The following is a 14,710-nucleotide window of genomic DNA, read 5'->3' on the forward strand; positions in this document are numbered from 1 at the left end:
ACCAGCTTAAAAGCAATTGAGAGATGCTTTAACTTTGGCTGGGCTATACACCATCAGCAACCTGCTGTCAAAGATTTTTCTGGCCTCAGAGGTGTTGAGTAACACTTGGCTGCAGGAGAGAATCTTCTAAATTTCTAAATCGTAAGAATGCAGGGCTATTTTGGCATTACTGTTTTAAAACTTTCTTTGTTCACTTAGACTGAGACAATCCAATTTAGTTTCTACAGATAACTGTATACTGAAATGAAAAATAACTCCAGGAGGTTTGTTTGCTGGGTCCTATTTCTGATTTTGAGGACATGTTAATTTTATTTGTTTACAGTTGTAGTTTGTTAATGGATCAAATTTTGTCCCTGTACAAATTGGTGAGAGTTCTGCCATTATCTTAAAAGTATCAGGATATGGTGTTGTGTGAATTATAACTCTGGAGCTTGGGGCGAGGGGGGGATAGGGTGATGTAGGAAGAGGGAGAATGAGGTCTTTTGCAAAACAAAAATTTGGTAGCTTTAAAAATATTACAGAAAAAAAGTACCTTGTGTACTTGTTTGACACTTCCAGCTCTCTAAAGAGAGAGACTGAATTATTCAGCAGTTACCTTGGTTGCAGAAACATACACCCAATAAAATTTTGCCTGTCATCTCAAGCTGTATCTTAAACAACTGTGAAGAAATCTACAGCTCTTGGTAGAACTCCAGCAGATTTCAGCAAAGTGGTTTCTTTCATTTATTTTCTTTTTCTTTTAAATTATTTAAATATCAGTTCTCTGCATTATTCTTTGTCATGGGTCTGGAAGGTTCAAACTGGATGTAACAGCAATGAATAGCGTGTGCTGTATTTATTTTAACCTGATAGTTTTAGTATGGGACAGAACTTGTCATGATAAAAACTTTGTGCAAACAGTTGAAGGAGCAAGTATGTATCTGTGTGTGTGTGTACATATATATTCATAGTTCCAGACAGTGCTTTACGCAAACAAAATTGTTTCTCTCTGCCCATGCAGTTATTTGACAGATTATTTCTGTATGTTTAGACTGGAAACAGTAGGCAGAATGTATGTCTTCTCTTCCCTTTAAAGTACCTACAGCATGGAAGATACTGTAACCAATGATGTTTGAGCTTTGCAAGATGCAATATAAAGTAAATGCATTGCTATCTTTGTAGATCCAAATATTTTTTAATGATTTTACAAAACTGCAGCAGCATCTGTTGTGTATGCATCCAGGGAATTAAGATAAAAATAGCCTCCTGCAGGGGGATAAAGTGTCTCTGTATCTTCTCTTGTCTGCATAAAACCTGGTAGAAATGTCTTGCAATATTAGCTGCTCCAGCATTGCATCTATGCTGTAATTTATTTTCAGCTGAGAGAAGGTAGAGGGTATAAAGCAGGATTTTATTTTTAACTTCAGTCTTACTAGTCAGTTTGACAGTGGGAGAAAAACTTCCCTTACTCTGTTATCTTTTCAAGGTTTTATGGTCAAAAAATGCTTTTAATATAGCCATGTGCGTTATATTCATGTTACAGTTGTTTAACTCCTTGAGGTAAAGTGTGATTAGGACCTAATTGTCATGTAAATGAAAACCTTATTATATTGCTAGAGAGATGTAAAATAACATTCATCCAGGATGAATGTCCTCTGTGGCATCTGTGTAAACTTCTACACTTAAGACACCCTTGTAGTTAAACAGAGAGAAGTTCTAGTTAACAGGTGGAGTCACATTCTGTTACTGAGGAGGACAAAACTCTGGAAGACTGCTCTCTCATCATTACTGTCTTGCAGGCGCAGGAAGGCCATGGTGGGGTGTGCACAGATGCATCTTGAGTTTACTTTGTTGAGCTTTGCACTGGTATTCTGTGGTTCTTTGGGGTCATTCTGGTTTGAAGCAGATTGGATAGAGAATGTTAAATTTCATCTTAAACATAGCTCTCAGGCTGCAGGTGAGGGAAAAAATTGTACGCTGTTCTGAGGTGTTCACAAGACATACAGCAAACTAATGTAGGAATGGTGTGTGTGGATATGAAAGCATATTTTTACTTTGCAGCTTCTGCTTTAGAAAGGTGAAAGTCTTTTAATTTAAACCCTGTTTTTGTGAGAAAATGTTGTTATAAGGAGAAATAAACTAAAACTTCCCATAGGATTTCTTGATGTAAATAGTTTGAATTAAAATCTTGAAATATAAATTATCACAGAGGTAATGATAATACTCGTTGGCTAAGATTAGGGCTTTATTTAACTCTGTTTTGAACATATTTGCTTATATTTTTTTATAGCTTTTTAACTTACTGTTTCACTTAGCTTCATGTGCTGTTTGGCATTCTTAGCTGAGTACTATAAGAATTTAGTGGGAAAACAGCTTTCAGTCTTAGTAAGTCAAAACCATCTTTTTTCTGAATGTTTGAAAGACCTTTTATTCTCAAAAAGTAGTTCTTCAGGCCAGATTTCTGCTTTCCAGTTCTCTGTCATTTTAGCTTCAGAGTAATCTGAAGTCTCAGCCATTATGGATTTCTTCAAAAAAATATTTATGTCATAAATGCTCGAATTTTCTGAATCATTTAATTGATGGAAACTTGCATTACTTTATTCGTTATTTCTGGGAAAATTACTGAAAAAAAATTTCAAACAATATGTGACAAAGGCTTAAGATGAAAAGTACTAATACATACCTAAATTTTCAATCTTACCATAATAGCTGCTACATTCTGTAGAGGCATATGCAGTCATTATGCACATACACAACTTTATACATTTAAGTAATTGTGTTTGCTGCAGTGGGACCATTACATGAGTCAGGCTGTTTGGCTTCTGTAAAAGTCTTTGCAGGACTTTCATCAGCCCACTTCATAGCCTCAGTCTTTATAGTGTGGTTTTCATTGAACTTAGTGAACATTTTATTTTCAGCATAAAAAAAAAAAAAGGGGGGGGGGGATGAAAATTCTTGGGATCCCAATGGATTATAATGGTTTGCATTTTTTAATGTTGCCCTGCAATCTGAACTAGAGACAAAATGATACTAGATATACCCTGACATGAATCCTGAACAGAAGTATACATGCACAGAATTACAGTGAGGAGGCTGCAAAAACCTAAATTGCATCTAGAATATTGAGGGAGGTATTGGGGAGGGGCACATACAGTCTCAATTCCATAGTACAGATTCCAAACCCATTAAGCCAACCTTCAGTCTCCTAAATATTCTCAGCTCTTTAACTGCCATGTTAATAGTCTATGTTGCCTAGTTCTGCAGTACAGTGACTCATATTTTCCTTTCATTGTGGATACATTCCACTTGACCTGAATTAAATGATCATGAATTTGACTACAACAAAATTTTCAATACTCATGCCATAATAATATCTGGATGTAGTTAAACTGGCTTAAACGTCTCTGTTCCTAATGAAGCAGCACTGTTACTCTCCACATGTGATTTTGTTATGCACAAATGTTCATGCATTTCTAGGTATATTAAGTAAATTCCAAACTCATTATAAAGATTAGGGTAATAACAAACTTGAATCCCACTACTGTATATTGTTGTACTGAAGAAAGGTTTGCACAGGATGAGAATGGAAGAACAGAATAAGCAGGATTAGAAAATATTTCTTCTAACTGGATTGATAAATAAGACGTTGTTCTGATGGGAAAACTAATATTCTAATGATAGACTCTCAGTGGGATGCTTACCATATGTGAAGAGAAAATTGGTCATTGTTTAGATACTTTTTTTTTTCTTTAAGTAAGGGTAACATTGATGGAGACAGGAAATGGAACATTGCACGGCGCTAGTATGTTTGGCGCCTTCTGAAGTGGCTAAAACATAGGAGTACACTGAACTCCTAAATTCCCTCTGTAAAGAAACCTCTTGAAAAAATTAACAATGAAGAGCAACTAGAAGTGTTTATAATTTCTTAATGATGTAAGAAGAGAACTAGATTTTGGTCTGTCTGGTTTTCTTGGTTTACAATTGCCTGAATCAATAGTAAATATATGCTACATAGGGGTATTATCTGGACAGCACATGTTGCATTTCCTGTGTTGAAGGAATGCTAGAGTCTAATTTCAGTGATCATGTCCTTTACAGAGGGGGACTAGAACTCTATAGTTCAGTAATGTATTCAATATTTCAGATAGTTTAATATAACTTTAATGACAATTCTATTTCAGACCCTATGTTGGCAGAATCTGTGACAGCCTGGCTTATGAAAGTACTGCAGAAGGGCAGTAAAAAAGATTGCCTGTGTTGTATGGTCTTAGGTGAAATATATGTTTAGAAAGGACATCAAGAAATCATATAGTCTATTCCTCTTCTCTAGGGCAAGATGAGCTATTCGTACAGAACTTGCGACAGAAACGTGTTTGGTCTGCTCTCTAAAAACATGTGGCAATGGAGAATCACAACCTTGCTGGGCAGCGTTGTCTTGTAGTTCCTTATTCTTTCCATTGTCATGTTTTTATGTAGCCTGATTTTAAACACACCCCATCCCCTTTGCATTTGAAACACATTATTTCTTGTCTGTCTAAGCAGGACAAGGAGATTTGTTAATTTCTCTTCATAAATTTGACATCTTGTCTCCTCTCATCCTTTCCTGTTTAGATTATAGAATGCCTTGTGCACTTACTTAGTCTTTCTGTGTGTCATGCATTGTGTCCTCTTAGGATTCCAGTGCTCACATCCATTTGCATTTTTTTGAAGTCTGGCTCTCCAAGTGAGACACATTACTGTGAACAGCTGGGTGGATTAAGCTGGCTGTATTTAATTTTCCAAGAAAGATCAGCTTAAAATTACATTTAGTGGGATATATTCCATAGCTGGTACAATGATTAGTGAAGAAAATGTGTCTGAAGTGGCTGTATCCTTTATTGGATTTTTTTCCACATTTTACACTATTTTGTTGCCTTTATTGTTCTGAAATTTCCATTTAAAATACTATCTTTAAAAAGTTATTTTAGAAATTTTATTTAAATACTCTGATGTTTTAATTAAATATTTTGCTTTATTTCTATGTAAAAATGCTTACTGATGTGGTACTGTGAACTCCTTGTTCTTTCTATTAAAAAACAAATCCCTTTTTGGTCCGTTTTAAACTCTCATAGTCTTATATCTTTCTTCCCGAATAGTGGAAACATTTTTACTGTGTAATGTCTGCCTAGCCAGTGTATATGATATTGAAGATTGATTTTATGGGTCTTCCCAATGCTTCAGAACCAACATGCCTCCATTTAGCTCGCATACTTGTTTCATAGCATCTTATTTTTGTAATATATTTGTCTTTTCCCAGATTTGAGCTTAACAAGCAAGTATGTGAGATCACCTGGGGAAACAAAATGCAAATGTGCTGAAGTGTTTGACAAATAGTCAGACATCAAAGGAGGTAAATGGCTGTCTTCCCCCTAACATTTGAGAAAGTAATGTCTTACTACAAGAATTAGCACGTTTGTGAAGCTGGCACTTCTGTATAATTCTGACAATATGCAGAAACAATGAAACTGAATATTCAGATGCTGGTAGCTGCAGTAGACTTTCATAGAATCAGAAACTATTTTCTGCAATGTTATTATTCGTTCATCTGTACATTCTACCCGATGGCAGTACTAAAACAAAGTAGAAACTATTCTATTAATCTTGGGCTAAATTCATGATAGAATCTAGAAACCATATTCAGCCAGAACAGCACTGTGTCAGGACCTAATTGAGCCTGTTGTGTCTGTGGGTCTGTTGGCACTGCACTCCAGAGAGTGTTCAAAGGAAAGGTTTTCCTAAGAGCTAACTACAGTCCAGGTCTTTACTTTTTTCTTACAACAAAGCAGTGAGAAAGAAAATGCTGTTCATATTCAGAGCCCAACAGCCTAGTAGGTTTTGGCCTTGTCTTCAGCTGTTTCAAAATAAGCCAAGCAGTCTGTGCTAACGCTTTCCCCTCTGAATACTTTGCTACTTCCAAAATAAACTTTTTTGCCAAGTTAAACTTCATGAAAAACTGTCTTCAGGTGGAGAGGACAGTTGTTTGTGATGAACAGCATTTCAGAAACTGCACATTTTTGGCTGGCAGAAATTACATTTTCTTCCCTGCTTGATTTTTAATCTTTATTTCAGTAGCTCTGGAATTAAACAAAAATTTGAAATGTTAACAGGCTGAAACAGGACGGATGAGAGCAGTATATGTTTCACTCTGTATTATTTTACTCTTCAGTTTCCTTTGACTCTTCAGCAGATTCTGATGGAGATGTCGAATGTTTCTGTAATTTATGTGGATCACAGAACTAACATAATGGGGGCTCAATAGATAATGCTCAAAAAACTCCTCCTCTTCACATTGAAACAGTCTTACCTTGTTTAGTAGTACATTGTGTTTTAGTATCAAAGACAGGCTCTGTTCTGAAGAGATATTAAATATTACTGAACATGTATTATATGATCAAGGTGACTTTGTGATTTAAAGGAAAAAAACAATTCAGAACAGTTATTAACCACTTTATCATCAGACACTATAAATTATGTTATGTCTGATGGATCTATTTTAGTTTTGTTTTTTACAATAGCTAATTCCATAAAATTGAGGCACTTCTGGACATATGTGCTTATACAGTTATTTATCCCATTTGTTATTTTCTAAGAATCAAGAATCTATTGATCAAAAGAAAAAATAGGCTTCAATTAATAGCAAATTTATTCCACTAGAGGCTTAATAAAATGCTTTTTTTTGTTGGGCTTTTTTTTTGGGGGGGGGGGTGGCTTTTGGGGGGGGGTTTGTTTTGTTGCTTGGTTGGTTTTGGGGGGTTTTGTTTGTTTGGTTGGGTTTTGGGGGTTTTGTTTGTTTGTTGTTGTTAACCCACAGTTTTAGGTAGCTTCCATTTAGAGGCATGTATGTGTTCAGAGAGTAAAGTGTCAGCCCACTTTTTACAAAGGCAATATTTAGGCTCTGGCCTGCTTTAGGAATGGGTATTATGAGTCAAATTCTGCTGAGATCTTTCAGATAGGAAGGGACACTGGAAATGTAATATTAGAAGGAACACGGTTGAAAGGGAGTCTGCTGGATCTAATGGAGTGCAATTTGTCAATTGGGTTTAGTAGTGCTGATAAAAGCAGTGATTGCTCAACCTAAAATCTTAAGGAGTGATTAAAAAAAAACCAGTGCTTAAAAAATACATTTTCTTTTCCACGCCTATGGTGATATGGGTTGATAACCTTTTAAATTTCCATGGCCATTGTGGTAAGTATTATATTGAAAGTTCCTGACAAATGATGTTGGCTTTCTAGTTACACAGCTTTTTACACCTCCTGTATCTGCTGAACATATTGACCGGTTTGATCCCAAATTCAAGAACTTCTTTATTCAAGATTCAAGTTACTTTCTAGAAAGATTAAAGCTTTAATAGGAATACCTTTAAAACTGAGAGAAGATAGTTCTTTTGAAAGCATCTCGTGCCCCAAGGAGAGGTGTAAAGGGCTGCACATGCCAGCTGGCTCCAAAGACTAAAGAGAGGCTGCAAGAATGGGAAGCCACTTTAACTCTTTAACTAGTATTTCAATTTTTTGAGCTGGATGTATCAGAGCTGCATCCAGGTCAGAGGCCTGTGTAGTTATGCACTAGGCATATATAAGAAAGATTTCTCAGTGTTCAACAGATACAGTCTGAACAACTAGGTAGAGCAGACAAATGAAGCCAACAGAGGGAAGTGTAGGAAGAGAACAAGTAACAGAAATGCTGTTTATTTTGACATAAACTAATTGAATTCACTTTTTTGACATATCACTATCTATGACTACAACAGCACTGCATGTTCAGTGTAGGTAGTTAGCATCCCTGAAGCCACTACACCAAAGTTCATGTGGCAATTTTTGCTAAACAGCCACCCTTTATTTTTGCCTTTTAAAATGTTGCTTTGTCTTCACTGTCAACACAAGTTGCTGACTTTTGAGTGTCAAGAGTAATGATAGTGGAAATTTTTAGCACTAGCTTTTGATTTACTTGAAAGATGTCAGCTTGTGTTTAAGGGAGAAAGGGTAACTCCTATTTGTCTGTTTCCAGCTGAATTTGCAGTTCTGCTTTCAGTGTAGTAAGATATTGTCACAAGATACTGCTGAAGTTGAAAGTTTCTAAACGAAAATAATAAATTAAAAAAGGAGCAGAACTAGTGACAATTATTTTTTGAATGTATTATTATTTAAGATGACCAAAAAGCTGTTAATTATTGTCTGATAAATAGCAACACATTAGAATGATGGACATTTTAGTGCTGAGCCCATGTATTGTAATGGTATGCAATAACCCAGCTTAGAAAGTGAATACATCCATGACATTCTTCTTGAGATATAAAATACTGTTCTAATGGAAGAAAGACCTGATAGGCACACTGTTTTATAAGCAAGCCATGCTTATAGTTAGAGTCTAGATTTTACTTGTAGGTAGCCATACATTACTGAGTATTTAATGAGCCACAATAATGTCAGAGAAAGCTGGCACTAGTCTTGCTCTGTAAGTGTCTGGTGTTTCTTTCTCTGTTGACTAGAGAGGGAGATCTTCCTCCCTAAGCAGAAGCATCCAGCTTAGGCTAGATGTCTAAATTCTAAGTGTCACAAGATTGGTCAAACGAATCTGACACTTCTATAGTTAAAATGTAAGAATATTGGGAATTCTCTTTAGCTGAAGTCATAAATTGAGCCTAAGTTTAACGAAGCAAAAAGTTAAAATCCTTAGATATTCTGTGATTGCCTTATGTGGATATTCAATCTGAAGCAAAATCTGAGTAAGTAGTCTGATAAATTCCGATGTTTTAGGCTTGCCTTTGAAAACATGAAGAATATAAACCTTTCCAGGAAGCATATATTCCTGTTTGCAAGCTCAAGAGCAGTTTGAGTTTGGTTGGGTGGTTTTGCACTTTTGGCAAGAGGCACATAGGATTGCAAGGACACCAGCTTTCTGTTATCCTTATTGTAAGCCTTGTCTATGAAGTCAGTAGGATTGTATGCATTTTCTAAGCTTAGTTCTTCATATATAGAATTGTAGAATCATAGAATAGTTAGGGATGGAAAGGACCTTAAGATCATTTACTTCCAACCCCCCTGCCATGGTCAGGGACACCTCACACTAGACCATGTCACCCAAGGCTCTGTACAACCTGGCCTTGAGCACTGCCAAGGATGGAGCATTCACAGCTTCCTTGGGCAACCCATTCCAGTGCCTCACCACCCTCACAGTAAAGAACTTCTTCCTTATATCCAATCTAAACTTCCCCTGTTTAAGTTTTAATCCATTACCCCTTGTCCTATCATTACAGTTCCTAATGAAGAGTCCCTCCCCAGCATCCTTATAGACCCCCTTCAGATACTGGAAGGCTGCTATGAGGTCTCCATGCAGCCTTCTCTTCTCCAGGCTGAACAGCCTCAACTTTCTCAGCCTGTCTTCATATGGGAGGTGCTCCAGTCCCCTGATCATCCTTGCGGCTCTCCTCTGGACTTGTTCCAACAGTTCCATGTCCTTTTTATGTTGAGGACACCAGAACTGCACACAATACTCCAGGTGAGGTCTCACAAGAGCAGAGTAGAGGGGCAGGATCACCTCTTTCGACCTGCTGGTCACACTCCTTTTGATGCAGCCCAGGATACAGTTGGCTTTCTGGGCTGCGAGTGCACACTGCTGGCTCATGTTAAGTTTCTCATCGACCAGAACCCCCATGTCCTTCTCTGCAGGGCTGCTCTGAATCTCTTCTTTGCCCAACCTGTAGCCGTGCCTGGGATTGCTCCGACCCAGCTTTAGGACCTTGCACTTGTCATAGTTGAACTTCATGAGGTTGGCACCAGCCCACCTTACAAGCGTGTCAAGGTCCCTCTGGATGGCATCCCTTCCTTCCAGCGTATCAGCCGAAAAACACAGCTTGGTGTCGTCAGCAAACTTGCTGAGGGCACACTCAATCCCACTGTCCATGTCACCAGCAAAGATGTTGAACAAGACCGGTCCCAACACCGATCCCTGAGGGACACCACTCGTTACTGACCTCCAGCCAGACATTGAGCCATTGACCACAACTCTTTGCATGTGGCCACCCAACCAGTTTTTTATCCACCAAGTGGTCCATCTATCAAATTGATATCTCTCGAGTTTAGAGACAAGGATGTCATGTGGGACGGTATCGAACGCTTTGCACAAGTCCAGGTAGATGACGTCAACTGCTCTACCCCTGTCCATCAGTTCCATAGCCCCATCATAGAAGGCCACCAAACTGGTCAAGAAGGATTTCCCCCTAGTGAAGCCATGCTGGCTGTCGCCAAGCACCTTGTTGTTTTTCATGCGCCTTAGCATGCCTTCCAGAAGAATGTGCTCCAAGATTTTGCCAGGCACAGAGGTGAGACTGACTGGTCTGTAATTCCCTGGGTCCTCCCTTTTCCCCTTCTTGAAAATGGGGGTTATATTTCCCTTTTTCCAGTCATCAGGAACTTTACCTGACTGCCATGGTTTTTCCAATATGATGGACAGATATATATATTTTTATGCTATATATTTTTGGAACTTCTCTTCCACCTATCACCCTTTCACCCTGTTTATAAAAGTCTTTACAGTTCTTCCCATTTTAGTAAGTGTCCATGTCTTACATTCTGTATATAAAGGAAAAATAGTCGGTTGCCTTGATCTGAACTTTTGCCTTAGTTTCCTTTCCAAGCTGTTATTAGTAATTGTTCCTTCTTTGTGTTTAAAGTAACATGCTAAGATTTTTGGTTGTTGATTGATTGTTACTTGTTTAATAGTTCTTAATTATGTCAACAGCAACAATCTCGATCTTAAGTAATTTTTTCTTTCACCTTTACCTGGAGCCTGCATAGTATTTTCAGTTTGCTAAAGCAGGCAGTTCATTAGCACTTGTCAGCTCAATGTGCTTGAATTCACCCATTCTGAAAATGACGTACTGAAGGCATTACATTTTCCATGGTCATGTTCAGGAGTATCAAGGATAGGGAATCTTTCCTCATTATTTTTATACTGGTATGTCATGGTTTAAACCCAGACATGCAGATCGTTCACTCACTCCCTCCCCACTTCTTTCCCTCCCCCTACTGCCGGAGGGACGGAGAGGAGAATCAAAAAGAATGCAACTCCCATGGGTTGAGATAAGAACAGTTTAGTAACTAAGGTATAACACAAATCACCACTGCTACCACCAATAATAATAATGATAAAGGAAATAACAAGGGAAGAGAATACAACACCTCACCACTCGCCGACTGATAACTTGTCCCACTCCGACTGAGCACCGACCAATACCTAGTCCAACCCCGCAGTCCACTAACCCTTCCCAGTAACTCCCAGTTGCACCCTGGGAATGACGTGCTGTGGTATGGAATATCTCTGGGTAGTTTGGGTCAGGTGCCTTGTCTCTGCTTCCTCTCGGCTTCCCCTCCTATGTGGCAGAGCATGACACTCACAAAGTTCTTGGTCAGACTAAACAGTCAAGCAGTAACTAAAACCATCGGTGTTATCAGCTCTGTTCCCAGGCCAAAAATCAAAAACATAACGCTGCACCAGCTACTAAGAAGGAGAAAAAATGGCTGCTACTGCTGAACCCAGGACATGGTATTAAATAGGAGAAGATTTTACTTTCCCACACACCAATTTTCATAAACAAGCAGTTGTGCTTTCTTAATATATAATAATGTTTCTTTGATACCCTGCTGTGATATAAGGACTATTTCACAACATATTTGGCTTGTGGTTTGGTTCTGTTTTATTTTTTTATTTCTCTCCTGACAACTGTGTATTCTGACATTTTCCTTTCCTTCCTTGAATCATCATGAGTTTAAAACATTTCCACAACACTGTGCTAAGACATCTACCAGACTGATATTCCCTCTGCCTTTACTGCATAGCCTATTTATTCAGTTAGGATTTTAAAAGCTGCTGTAAAGAGAGGATGCCTCTGTAGTGGTACTGTAATTTGGCTTGGTTTCTGTAGTGTAGGCTCCCAGAATTAATTGGTAAAATTTTTTTTACCTATTAATACTCATTATTGCTATGTATTATTTCTCCTTATTACTGCTTTTACTATTTCAATGGGAACACTATCAACAATAGATGCTTTGCTATTTCTGATAGGTATTTTGATCACTTTGAAGCTGTATTTCCTCAGGATAATTAATGAAAAATAGCTATTTGTAATTGCATTGTAGCAATCTCAGTATCAAATAACTTGTCAAAGTACTAGATTGAGCTTTCTAGGGATGTATTTTTTGAAATTGAAAATTTCCCCCCATTCTCTACCAGTCTTCCCTTCAGTCAGTGTAATTTTATTCACATATTAGTACTTGTATAATGTTTTGCAGTATTTTTCCTTCTGTTACACTTCATTTTTTTTCCAAGACGTCATGATAATTCTGGACTTTGTGTGTTAGTTTGTACTATTGTTTTGTGTAGCTTGATTCCTGCAACAGATCATGGTTATTTTGAGGAGGTCATGCCAGCCTGTCTGCTCACACTCAGTTCTCTTGTAAGTCTTAAACCATACCCACTTCTTTTTATTCTTGAATTTCTTGCAGAAGTCTGTTCTGTGATTCTTTTGACTCGATCACTGATTATATTCCAAATGTGTCATTATAGTTTTCCTGTTACTATAGTTGTCATCTTCAGAGCAGCTCTTGACTACCATCTGGAATTCATATCTGTACATTGGCTTCCTCAGAAATTCACATCACCTGCTGCTACCATTGTTCTCACAAAAGATGGCAGGAGTCAAAGCTTCCCCCCTGTTCTATTTCAAGATTCTGGACAGCGCATTTATATCCTGAGTCAACAATTATTGAGGGATTTTCTGGGTACCTGTGAATGCTTGTGAAAGTTTTAATCAGAAATAATGATATTTTTATCACAACTGTAATATCAGATACGACAAACCTAATACTAATGTGTTTTCCTTAAATGCCTCATGAAGGACATTATTCCTAAAGTTCATTTCCACAAACAAACCTTCCTCTATTCTTTTGCAATGTAGCCACTTGGAGTAATTCAACTTGCTTTTTACAACAGCATGTAGGGATAGGAGAATGGTAATGGCTTTAAACTGGAGAGGGGAGATTTTGGTATTAGGTATTTAAATATTAGGAAGAAATTCTTCCCTGTGAGGACGGTGAGGCACTGGGCAAGGTTGCCCAGAGGTGGGTGCTCCATGCCTGGAAGGGTTCAAGGCCAGGCTGTATTGTGCTTTGAACAACCTGGTCTAGTAGAAGGTGTCCCAGCTTGTGGAAGGGAAGTTGGAACTAGAGGACCTTTAATCATTCAATAATTACTGTATGTATCCTGCACACATTCACTACATATATTCAAGGTTTCTACAAAGCATTATAATGTACAGAGAATATATAATCTCATTTCTTATCTGTAAACAAATTGATGTTATCTCATCTTAACAGGTAGCATAACATCTTTCACTATAGAGCTTATTCACCCTAGTCTTCCCTCCCTTATAAAAGAGTCTAAAATTGCTAGATTTGAGAGGGTCAATTCTCAAAAATATTGTGGTGGAGTTTTTTGGGTTTTTTGTTTAGGGTTTTGTTTGGTTGTTTTCAGTTTTTGGTTTTGTTTTATTTTTTGGGAAGGCTGTGATATGACATGCTGCCTCAGAAACTTTGGAGAGATCAAAACATTTGTAAGACTAGCCCAGTGGTAGTCCCTTAAGACTTGCTTGAGCCTTTCTTAAGTTATGCTTTTTGTAAAATAAGCAGTCTTAATTCCTAAAGGTGGGGGAGAGAGGAGATTTCTCCATAATCTTTCCCATCTTGTTTTATCTGTGAAAGAGGAAAATATCCATAGGCAGAACTCTTCAAGTAAGGAAAAAAAAACAAACCAGCATGTCCCATCCATCAAGTTCATGTAGTTTCTTGAGAGATCATTTGTAAAACACGAAGTGTATGTCGGTTTTCATGCTCATGGTATTAGGATTACACTCAATGACAGAAAAAATGTGTAACTGCAGGGCTTCCAAAAGTTCATATACTGTAATTAGGACCATACACAAGTGTGGTAATTCAGTTAGAAGTATAGCCAGATAAGTAAAAGCCAGGATGAAGTAAAGCCCTGTTCTGCAGTTATTGCTTATCACAGAGCTCCTTATGCTTGTGCTGTTTCACGGAGGTCACTGCGATTCTTTGCCTATTGAACAGCAACAGTCTCAAGCTCAACAGACTGATTTAGAGGTTTAGAGAAAAATTGTGTATGTGTGCATTTCCTGTTCATTTGAGTTAGAAAACTAAACATAAAGCAAATTCTTTCTAAATCTGAATCAAGTCAAGCAATGCAAAGTCAGTTAAATTGATTTTCTATATAATTAGCTTTATGAGACTATAGTGTAACCCTGGTTTTTTTGTTATATTTAACACGAAAATATATCTACTTTATACAAAGAAGTAGTTATATGGTTTCAAAATGAATAAAGACAACCTATTTTTACAGATACTGTGCTGTATTAGTTCTGCTCTATGCCAGACAGCAAATGGTCATGTTAATTGAAATGCTTCAATGTAAAATAATATTTCTATTAAATTTTATATAAATAAGTTCCTCAAATACATTTATAACTGAGATGCATGCAAGCTAACAAGTATGCTTTCCAAAATCTTTGCTCTTCTGAAAGTGTCAGGTTCTAAGCTTTAAAAAAGTAATTGGTACTAAGCAATGAATAACACTCAGCTCAACCATCTTTGTGAGATCCAGGTTTGTCACATTATTTGTATG

The sequence above is a fragment of the Lathamus discolor genome, chromosome 6, assembly GCF_037157495.1.
Source record: "Lathamus discolor isolate bLatDis1 chromosome 6, bLatDis1.hap1, whole genome shotgun sequence".
In the NCBI taxonomy this organism is placed as follows: Eukaryota; Metazoa; Chordata; class Aves; order Psittaciformes; family Psittacidae; genus Lathamus; species Lathamus discolor.